This window comes from Pocillopora damicornis, chromosome 9, assembly GCF_964200805.1.
Source record: "Pocillopora damicornis chromosome 9, jaPocDami1.2, whole genome shotgun sequence".
NCBI classification, from domain to species: Eukaryota; Metazoa; Cnidaria; class Anthozoa; order Scleractinia; family Pocilloporidae; genus Pocillopora; species Pocillopora damicornis.
The window spans coordinates 1,781,328-1,790,709 of NC_142678.1; the positions used below are offsets into that span (position 1 = coordinate 1,781,328).

General features: G+C 38.9%; 2 long non-coding RNA genes across 2 annotated transcripts; both read right to left on the reverse strand.

Annotated features, from left to right (window-relative positions):
- Positions 1-372: 372 nt before the first annotated feature.
- Positions 373-2,428, reverse strand: LOC149039574 (uncharacterized). The gene is made up of 2 exons (XR_016179868.1): positions 2,283-2,428; positions 373-912 (listed from the first exon to the last, which is right to left on the reverse strand). It is a non-coding gene; the product is annotated as an uncharacterized LOC149039574 (long non-coding RNA).
- A 3,475-nt stretch (positions 2,429-5,903) lies between these two features.
- LOC149039575 (uncharacterized) lies at positions 5,904-8,956 on the reverse strand. The gene is made up of 2 exons (XR_016180053.1): positions 8,769-8,956; positions 5,904-7,886 (listed from the first exon to the last, which is right to left on the reverse strand). It is a non-coding gene; the product is annotated as an uncharacterized LOC149039575 (long non-coding RNA).
- Positions 8,957-9,382: the final 426 nt, after the last annotated feature.

Sequence of the window (9,382 nt, forward strand, 5' to 3'; positions counted from 1 at the left end):
AAAAAAGCTTTGAGCGTTAGCCCTTCGTCAGAGCGATTGGAGGAATTGTGGGTTGTGTGTGGGTTTATATGCAGAAAGTGGAGCTACGCCATTGGTGGGAATATGGTGACAAGCTACAGAATTTGGTCATGGAAACCTGAATTACAAAGACAGCTGCAAGGAAAAGGAACCACCTACAAAACAGACTCTAAGGTTATTTTGGGTAAGTAACCTACGATGTTCAGGATGTTTGGGTTTTTTCACTCCTCAGAAGACAAAAATTAATGTTTTGATCAATCGCAAAGTTTAGGTCTCAAAAGTGGCTCTGATTTCCACCAAAAGACAGCAGCTAAAGATCTACAAGGGACTCGAGTTGTTGACATACAAACATTTGCACAAGGCCTTGAGGAATGTTTATTTTGTAAGCATGGTAAATATGAATAGTTTTTATTTTTACAACAATAATAACCAAGTGACAAACACTATGAGAATTATGTTTGCTGTACTGCAGCATTTCAATGATGCTTGCAAGGATTCCTTTAAATGAATCACTTAAAGTTATGTGTATTATTATCTTTCATGGAACAACTAAAGAATACAGGTTTCCTCGAAATGAATCGCAAAAAGGTATGTACCTTATTATCTTTCATGGAACAACTAAAGAATACAGGGCCACTGATGTCCAGTAGAGCTTGTCTTCCATGTCCAAGAATTTCATTAGTCCAAAATAAACATGCCAAATTAATACATATGATCCATGATTTAAAAGTCTACACATGCTCAGATACGAATCTTGGCAAATTTCTATTCCATTAAGTAATGTTTTGCAACAAAGAAAATAGAGATCTTTTGAGTAAAATTTATCATGTTTCCTTCAGTGGAATTTCCTAAGATTTGCTGGACCATTAAGCATATTTGTGTCCTTCCTAGTACCTGTCAATAAAAAAATTCATATGACCAAATTTGAGATAGAAAAAGAAAAGACAAAACTGCAAATAACAAGAAAATTGTATTTCTTAGCCCATTTTTTTTTGGCTTTTAAATGATCAGCAGGACAATTTTCACAACTTGGGAAAATTTTCAGAGATTCCAACCGAGAAGATTGAAGAAAATCAAAGGCAAAGCCAAATTATCACTGGCGAGCCCCTCCTTTTGTGGATCCCTAGCTTGCTAATGAAAACAATTTTCTTAATATATACTGCAGCAAACAATAGTGCAATCCTTGCTCATTACCTTTTGAATGCTTTTAATGACATAGAAAAGTGAAAACATAAAAAATTTCCTAGGAAAAAAACACACTAGTGCACACACCAACGTTGAGCCAAAACCCTATGGAGCCACCCCAATATAATTATAACAATCACCACTGGATGAGTGTCTGGTGGTGAGGTGGCAAAGTCAATAATTTAACACAAAGTTGTTCAATTATAGATATTCTGTTGATTGACTGATTTGATTTGAGCTTTATCGAAAAACTTGTATGTTTTAAAAAAACCCTGACTTACTGGTTTTTGTAGTTATTTTAAACTCTATTAGACAGTTGGATCTGGCCACTTAAAAGCACAAATTTTACACTTTGGTGCCAAGCTCACTGATGGCCAGTCTTCCTGATGGCAAGATGATTGGGTACCTATGTAATTACTGACTGATCAAAACTGTGAGTATTACAAATGCTCTGAAGACATATGTGATCTACATGTAGCTTTGGACGTTTGATGGTTTGTTCAACCCCCAAAGCTATTAAAAACCGCATGGCCGCCGAAATTACCCAAACTATCTCAATGACTCTTCAAATGCTATGCACCTTTTGTTTACAACATTTCATCATAAGCTACAAGCTCAGACTGATAAAATTAATCTTCCTCAAACCTGTTAATATTATTTCTAAAAAGAAAACTTAATATCACCAAAAATTGGAGGCAAGTATAGTGAGAATTATTACTAGATACAAATATATTGCACTAGGAAATGACGTTTATCAATGTTTGTCTCGACAAAATCAGTTGTAATAAAAACGCATGAAAATACACACTAATATAACGGAAGCTGACATGATCAAAAACTCATGTGGAGTGCTGAGATTACAAAAGCTGCCCTCTTTGTGATAATAAGGTATTTTAGAGGCCGATTCGTCTTACTTTTGATCCCATGTGACTAATACAAGAGTACAAGTCATAACAGCAGTCTGCACCGATCAAATAGGGTAACCAATCTGTAAATCTTCATTGACTCACCTTGACCGACATATCTGGCGGCTAATTAATCGGTACTGATCATTAGCAAAGGTAGTATGGTGTACTTACCGGCTTACGACGTTTTATACAGATTCACTGCTAGCCAACTTCAGCTTTCAGCGGCCGATCGAAGTTGTAAATTTCCTCAAGCAGGAATTAGAATGAGGAAGTTAGTTGATCACGAAACCAGTCGTAGGGAGGCTCACGGGAAGGACAGAGCTAACTAACGAAATGTTACGTCACATTTATGCGGTAAATAACGCGGGCACAAGCACACGAGATTTTCAATTCTTCGAAATGTGCGGAGAAAATCAATTTTTGAAAATATTGAGGGGGTGTACAATGTTTTTGGAGGTTTTTCTGTAAAACAAAAGCGACAAGGGAAACAACACCTAGAAGCAACAGCGTATAAACACCGCTGATTGGCTATTTCATGTAAGATGAATTGATTCATCCTGTAATGCCAGATTTTCTCAATAGAGCACTGCCTTCGACTTGAAGTATACACCAAGTCAAAATAATGCCGTCTTTTATTCGATGCTTATAAGAAAATGAGGTAACTAGTGCGCAACAACTCGGTAATCTGCGCCATCTTTAGAAATTTCTGGCGAAAAAACGAGACACTGGAACGTTCAACTAGTTTCTTTTTGAATACAAATATCTACATATGATTTACTGTGATTATTGTCAGTGAATGAAAAATCTGATTTTCAATAAAAGTCTTCCTTAAAAGGACGCCAAATCATTAATGCCAGCGAAGGGTTGGTATTTTTAAACGAAGTCTAACCGTTGTTTAACAAAACAGCTTCATAAACTATCTTCTTCTAGAGAATGTCAAAGGCCCAGACAGTTTAATTAGCGCTACGGTGTTCACTTCAGCAAATACATTAAATGTAAGATATCTTAAAGTTCACAAGGCAAACAGGTGGACAATCAGACATGGTTTGATGCTAGCAACTCCGGTTTAAAGATTTAATTAATGTAACCGAGAATTTACAATTAATAGCCCCAACGTTTCGACACTCCTGTCTAGTGCAGGGGTGATCTGATCGCGTTAAATGTACTTGCCTGACGTTCCTTGACAGACACGTTCTTCTGATTTTAGGAGTTCTCTCATTCAATTTGAAAGTCCCCCCTTGGATGGGCTAAGCTATTCGCAATTCAGCTAGTCCATTTCACAATCTCATGTTCCAACTCGACATGGGCAACTAGACCTGAACTAGACCGTTTATTATTTGGCTAAGCTATCCATGTTTAGGGTGTTTTGTTTCACGAAGGAAAACTAAACCGTCTATAATTTGTCCATGCCATTCCTTTATTAGCTATTCTATCCTGCAGCTGATCTTTAGACCATCTTTGTATTTGCTGATCTATTTGACATCCTTGTATTTTTGGTGGTGACAGACGCCCATAGGGCAGAGCTGAATAGAATAATTATGATATGTCAAATTTATGCGGTCAATAACGCGTACCCAAGCGCACGAGGTTTAAAATTCATCAAAATTTGCAGAGACAAACAGGGCTGGCATTTGAAACCGAAGCATTTTCCTCTCTCCAGCTTTTTTGAGGAAAAATTGAATTTTTTTTCAAAATATTTTGGGGTGTACAAAGTTTTTGGAGGTTGTCCTGTAAAAGAAAAGCGACAAGGGAAACAACACCAAGAAGTAACAGAATGGAAAATCGAACATGCAAACAACTCAAAATCTGTTTTCTGCGGGCTTTTCCGCGCCAAAGCCAAGCGCTTGCCCAGACGTTATTCAGCTCCGTGCAGGAAGTAGTCCGGGATTGGAGACCGCGCGCTTAAGATCAGCGGAAAAACGCCGCAAATCAACTATGTCATCTAAGATGAATTAGTTCATCCTGTAAGACCAGATTTTCTCAATAGAGCACCGCCTTCGACTTGAAGTAAACACCAAGTCAAAATAATGCCGTCTTTTATTCGATGGTTGTGAGAAAATGAAATAACTAGTGCGCAAAAACATGATAATCTACACCATCTTTGGAAATTTCTACTGGCAAAAAAAGCAAGACTCCTGGAACGTTCAACTAGTTTACCGAGATTATTGTCAGTGAAAGAAAAATCTGATTTTGCTATAAAAGCCTTCCTTAAAAAGACGCCACATCGGTAATGCTGGTGAAGGGTCGCTTTTTTAATCAAATATTAGCCATTGTTTGACAAAACCGCGTCTAAACTATCTTCTGAATAGCTGAATCTTTTATCTGAACATCTTCTTTTTGCAAACAGTGTCAAGAGGGCCAAAAGTTAGCAGTCGAAAGTCGTTTATTTCATGAAAACAACCCTCTTATAGAGAATATGAAAGGCCCAGTGCTTGCGTAAAACCGTGTAAATAACCGGCCCAAACAGTTTAATAAGCACTACGGTGTTCACTTCAGTAAATACATTAAATATAAGATATGTTAAAGTTCACAAGGCAAACAGGTAGACAATCAGACATGGTTTGATGCTAGATACTCCGGTTTAAAGATTTAATGAATGTAACCGAGAATTTATAATTTATAGCCCCAACGTTTCGACACTCCTGTGTAGTGCCTTCATCAGAGGTGATCTGATCGCGTCATAAATGTACTTGCCTGACGTTCCTTGACAGACATATTCTTCTGATTTTAGGAGTTCTCTCATTCGACTTAGAAGTTCCCCTTGGGTGTGGGGAGGAGGAGGGCAACGCCTATACAATCCATTTGGTTTTATCAACTGAGATGATAACGAAAATTGGCCATCGTGAAGACTCCGGCTCTAACTCGTAACTGCAAGCATTAGCCCCTTTTAAGAGCGAACCGACGACTGACGGTCTAACGGTCGAAACGTTAGTTTTGGGAACTCTTTACCGTGACTAATTTAAATCATCAACTCATTTGATAAAAAAAATTTTTTTTAACAACCCCACCCCCAATTTTATAGAATACAGTCCCGTGGAAAATAATCAAGAGTGCTAAACGTTTACATCTAATTGTGTTCACCGCGTAACAGTCAATAGCGAGGTTAAGATCCAAACGACGGGGCTTGTCTACGACGGCTGACTTGGTCGAGGGGGAATGGAGAGAGGTCACCGTTGCAATGCCAGGAATATTACTTCACAGAATGCAGAGTGGTAAATATGTCATGAGAAAGGCATCTCAAAATTTCCATTGTCTTTTTCCACCATCCCCTCCCCCGCACCCTATTGCTGGTGTATACCTCACAAATTTATTACCGGAGTTTGACGCGCGAATAGGTTTACAATCACATAAGGCGCCGATTCGCGAACGAGAGGTCTTCAATTTTGACGAGACGGCTGAATTCGTATGTAAATTGATCATCCAGTTTCAAAATGCCATAGAGCAGCCCATCAGATTATAACGTGACTCAACCATATCCCAGCACCTTAAGGTATAACCCGAAAGCGTTATCATGGAATTCGCTCACAGAAAGGGAATGTTATCTCGAGGGGAGGGGAATTTCGGTAGGGGCGTGCCGCTTGGTCCTCCAAAGCTGACCCTACGTTAAACCAAAACTTATGATTTTCCACACCCAATTTAGAACTGACCCCTCAGATCCATTCCCGTTTTCATGCCTACTCTCCTCTAGTTTTGAGTAGGGAAATGAAGATGAGGTTAAGAGTTTGGTACCGGGGTGAAGAGTTGGTTAAGTCTATCCGAAAAAATATCTCGGTTATTTCCCTTTCTCTTGTATTTATTTTAACTTGATAAATAAAACACAATACCCATACTCTAAGATCACAATAACGGACATCTTTTCCCGGCTGTTTACAGACAAAACGGCACAAAACGAGTTCCCCTCCCCCTCCCCCTCCCCCTCCCCCTCCCCCTCCCCTTAGTTGTTAACAGTCGCTTTCCAAAACTTCTTATGCTTCCAGCTTAACTCTGTTCTCCGATGAAAATATTTTTATGAATCATTCCGTGCCACACCTACGCTAATAGCAAAAACAGATCGCAGACATCAGCAAGGTTCTCATGGTGTGGCTAAATATAAAATGCTGCTATTACAAATCGATTAACCAGCTAAAGAAAGTCGTCTCATCTGCCAGCTACAGAGCTCTGCAGAATCAACAAAATATTGCGTAAAATTTCTTTTCTCTTTGCTGGACGTTGCATTAAGTATGGCGGTATTTCACGAGCCCTGATTTTAAAATTGAGCTTCCTATGCGTGCTAAGCTGTCGGCCAGGCTTAGATCTTGCTGTCTCCGGTGCGGAGATTGCCTCACCTTAACATCGGCCGCGGCATCCGAAAGCAACTTTCCGTCAACATTTCCGGCTTCGATTTAGCGAGCTCTTGCAAGAATACTAGCACTTTGAAGATCGTTATTGAAAAATTCCTAATCGTTTATAATCGCTAAAGGAAACGAAGCTAGGGAGAAAATAAAGAACTGCCTTTTCTGAACAGCAACATTTGAAAAATCTCGGTCTTGAGAACCAGAAAACCTTTGCAAGTTTAATGTGAGGCATCGTTCACATCAAAACCTTTACAATATATTCATTACTCCGATTAGAGCTAAGATAGATCTTACGCTACGAAATGCAAATTTCCCGCTCCATTATGTCTTATTAATCATTGTCATAGAAAAGTTTGGGGTTACAACAAATATCCTAAGCTTGAGATACTTCGTTATCTACTTCTCGTAAATCCGTGGCAGCAGCTCTCGCGATCTGCATAGACAGCTTTCTTCAAAAGTCTGAGAAAAATCCGAGGTAAGTGACTCCTTTACTTAAGAACTTCTTTACCCCTTTTTTTTCTGACTGAGGACAAGATTGGTTTATTTCGTATGGAATCCGACAAGCCTAGGATAGAGCTAGTCATGGCTAAACAAAAAACATGAAAATGATAATTTCAGATCTGATTCCTTCAAGAAACAGACGTTACCATTTCGAAGGCAAGTTTAAATATTTCCACGTCAACTCAGCGAGCTCATGTGATGACTGAGTCATGCTTTTGACTTGATCCCCTGGTAGTCTTACATTAGTAACTCTGCAAACTTTACTCAAGGAACTGATATCCTTTCGCCTCAACTGACAATGAATAGTAGTATTTTCGTCACTGCTGTGTTTCCTGCACAACAGATGTGACCAGAAGGGAACAATATACTTAGAATAAAACGTTTTAAACAATTCTCGGAACTGTGAGCGCCACTATTTGATTACAAAAGAGTCTGACCATAAGAGTTAATAGAAGCAATATGACGGATTAAGCAAGATTGCATCGAGACAGGACGTTTCTCAACCGAAGGAAAAGGAACACATCATTGCCTTTTCAATATATATACTTGTTTTGTGAATAGCATTGTGCTTAAATCTTTCAAAAACTATTCAGTAACCTTGACATGCTGTGGCTTTTTTCTGCACATATATAAAGAACAAGCAAGGAGCGTTTGACATTCTTCACTTGATGCAGTCGGCACAAGATTGCACTTCGCTTCAGTTTTCACAACAATGCACAGGAGTAATCTCAGAAGATCTTCTCCTACGTTTCCTTCACTTTACAACAAAACGCTCCCTAGTTAGCTGAGCAAACGACTGCATGAGTGCTGAGCCCACTAAGCTTCATTCGGTTTTCTATCTGTGACGTTTGTATTACTATCTGAGGTCGAGTGTGGCTCCTCTCGCAGCCGATCAGAACCTTTGAAGAACAAAGGGTTGTATACAGTTGAACCTCTTGCCCTAATAAACAGTCAAAGACAGAAAGCTAAGTTAAAATAGGAAATGCTTTACTCCTGGTAAAGCCAAACTCGTTTCATTCAACCCCTTTTGAGGGTTACAACAAGCAGCCGAGTGCACTGGAATTTACATCAATACCAAAGATGGCAAACAATAGCGATCGATTCCGAAGGGTTTTCTCGCGGTTCTCCAATATTCCTCCCTGCAAATTGAAAATCTCTCCAAACCCAAATTTTACTTGGAGAACAGATGACACGAAAAGCTCCTTCGTGATGGTGCCACTGCTAAAATCCAAAACATATTTCATGCCATGTCTGCTCTGAATCAAGATTGTACAAACTCTAATCAGTTCACCACTTAATTGTTACGGCAGTTGAACGATAAAATGTTATACTAACGTCGCCATTCGTGTGACAAATTAAAACTTTGGTAAGTTTCAGCCCAGCCAGTTTATAATTCAGATTCGGTACAAACCAACAACAAGAATAAATCAATAAATCTCTGCCTTAAACTATAGTTTAAGGTTATCACTTAGAGTCACCCATTCAGCTGCAAGCGAGGCGTAATTTTGCATCACTTTCTATGATTCCTGAGACGGACTCAATGAAAAAGGATATTTATGGCTCAATCTAAATGGCAAAAGTTTTCCAAATGCGTGAAAAATAACTATGGAAGGATCCGTGAGTTCTCCCCCTAATCGTAGGAATACCACACACTGTGATCAAATTAAAGGGACAAACTTTGGCGTCCAAATAAATTGGTACATGACATTACAAATTGCGTTATAGGCTCACTCTTTTCCAAGACTCTGCAGACACAACACTGGGGAATCTTCACAGCTGCCTGTTTGTTTTGTGCACCCTAAAAGAAACATGGATAATTTACCTCTTATCTCAGTTTCGGTACTTGACCATCAATCCAAATATTTGCATTGCTTTTTAGGACTTGTCCCTGATTTCTTCGTACGTTTGCTTTGCACTTTCAAACAAGAAGTTCTAGCGAACCGTATTCCACTACAAACAATACTTCTATTTAGGCGCTTCCCGTAGAATCTAAACGCAGCTGGAGTAATTGTATTTTCTGTAAATTCTTCGTCTGAAAGTGAGATTTATAAGTTTTGTTTGTAAATAAAACATGTCATCGAATGAAACCTTAACAAAATATTTTTATTCGACCATCTTATCCACGTAAAAGTTTTCATAAATGATGTATGGGTGTCAAGTCGGATTTCGTGTAAACCAAGTGTCAAGTGCTCTTAATACGTCGGCGAGGTTGTTGAAACACGGAGAATTCTGCTCCACATAAGGAACACATTAGATACAAAGGAATATTTTAATTAGTTCGGATAGGGAAGGCGGCGTGAAGCAATATGCATAGGCTCTAACAGTGCGGCTTGTTGAAACTCAGGCTTAAGATCGCTATCAACTTATGAGGGGCCGATGAAATCCAATCTAGTGGCGATTAAAAGATTTTACCACATGCCATTTGCTTTTAATTAA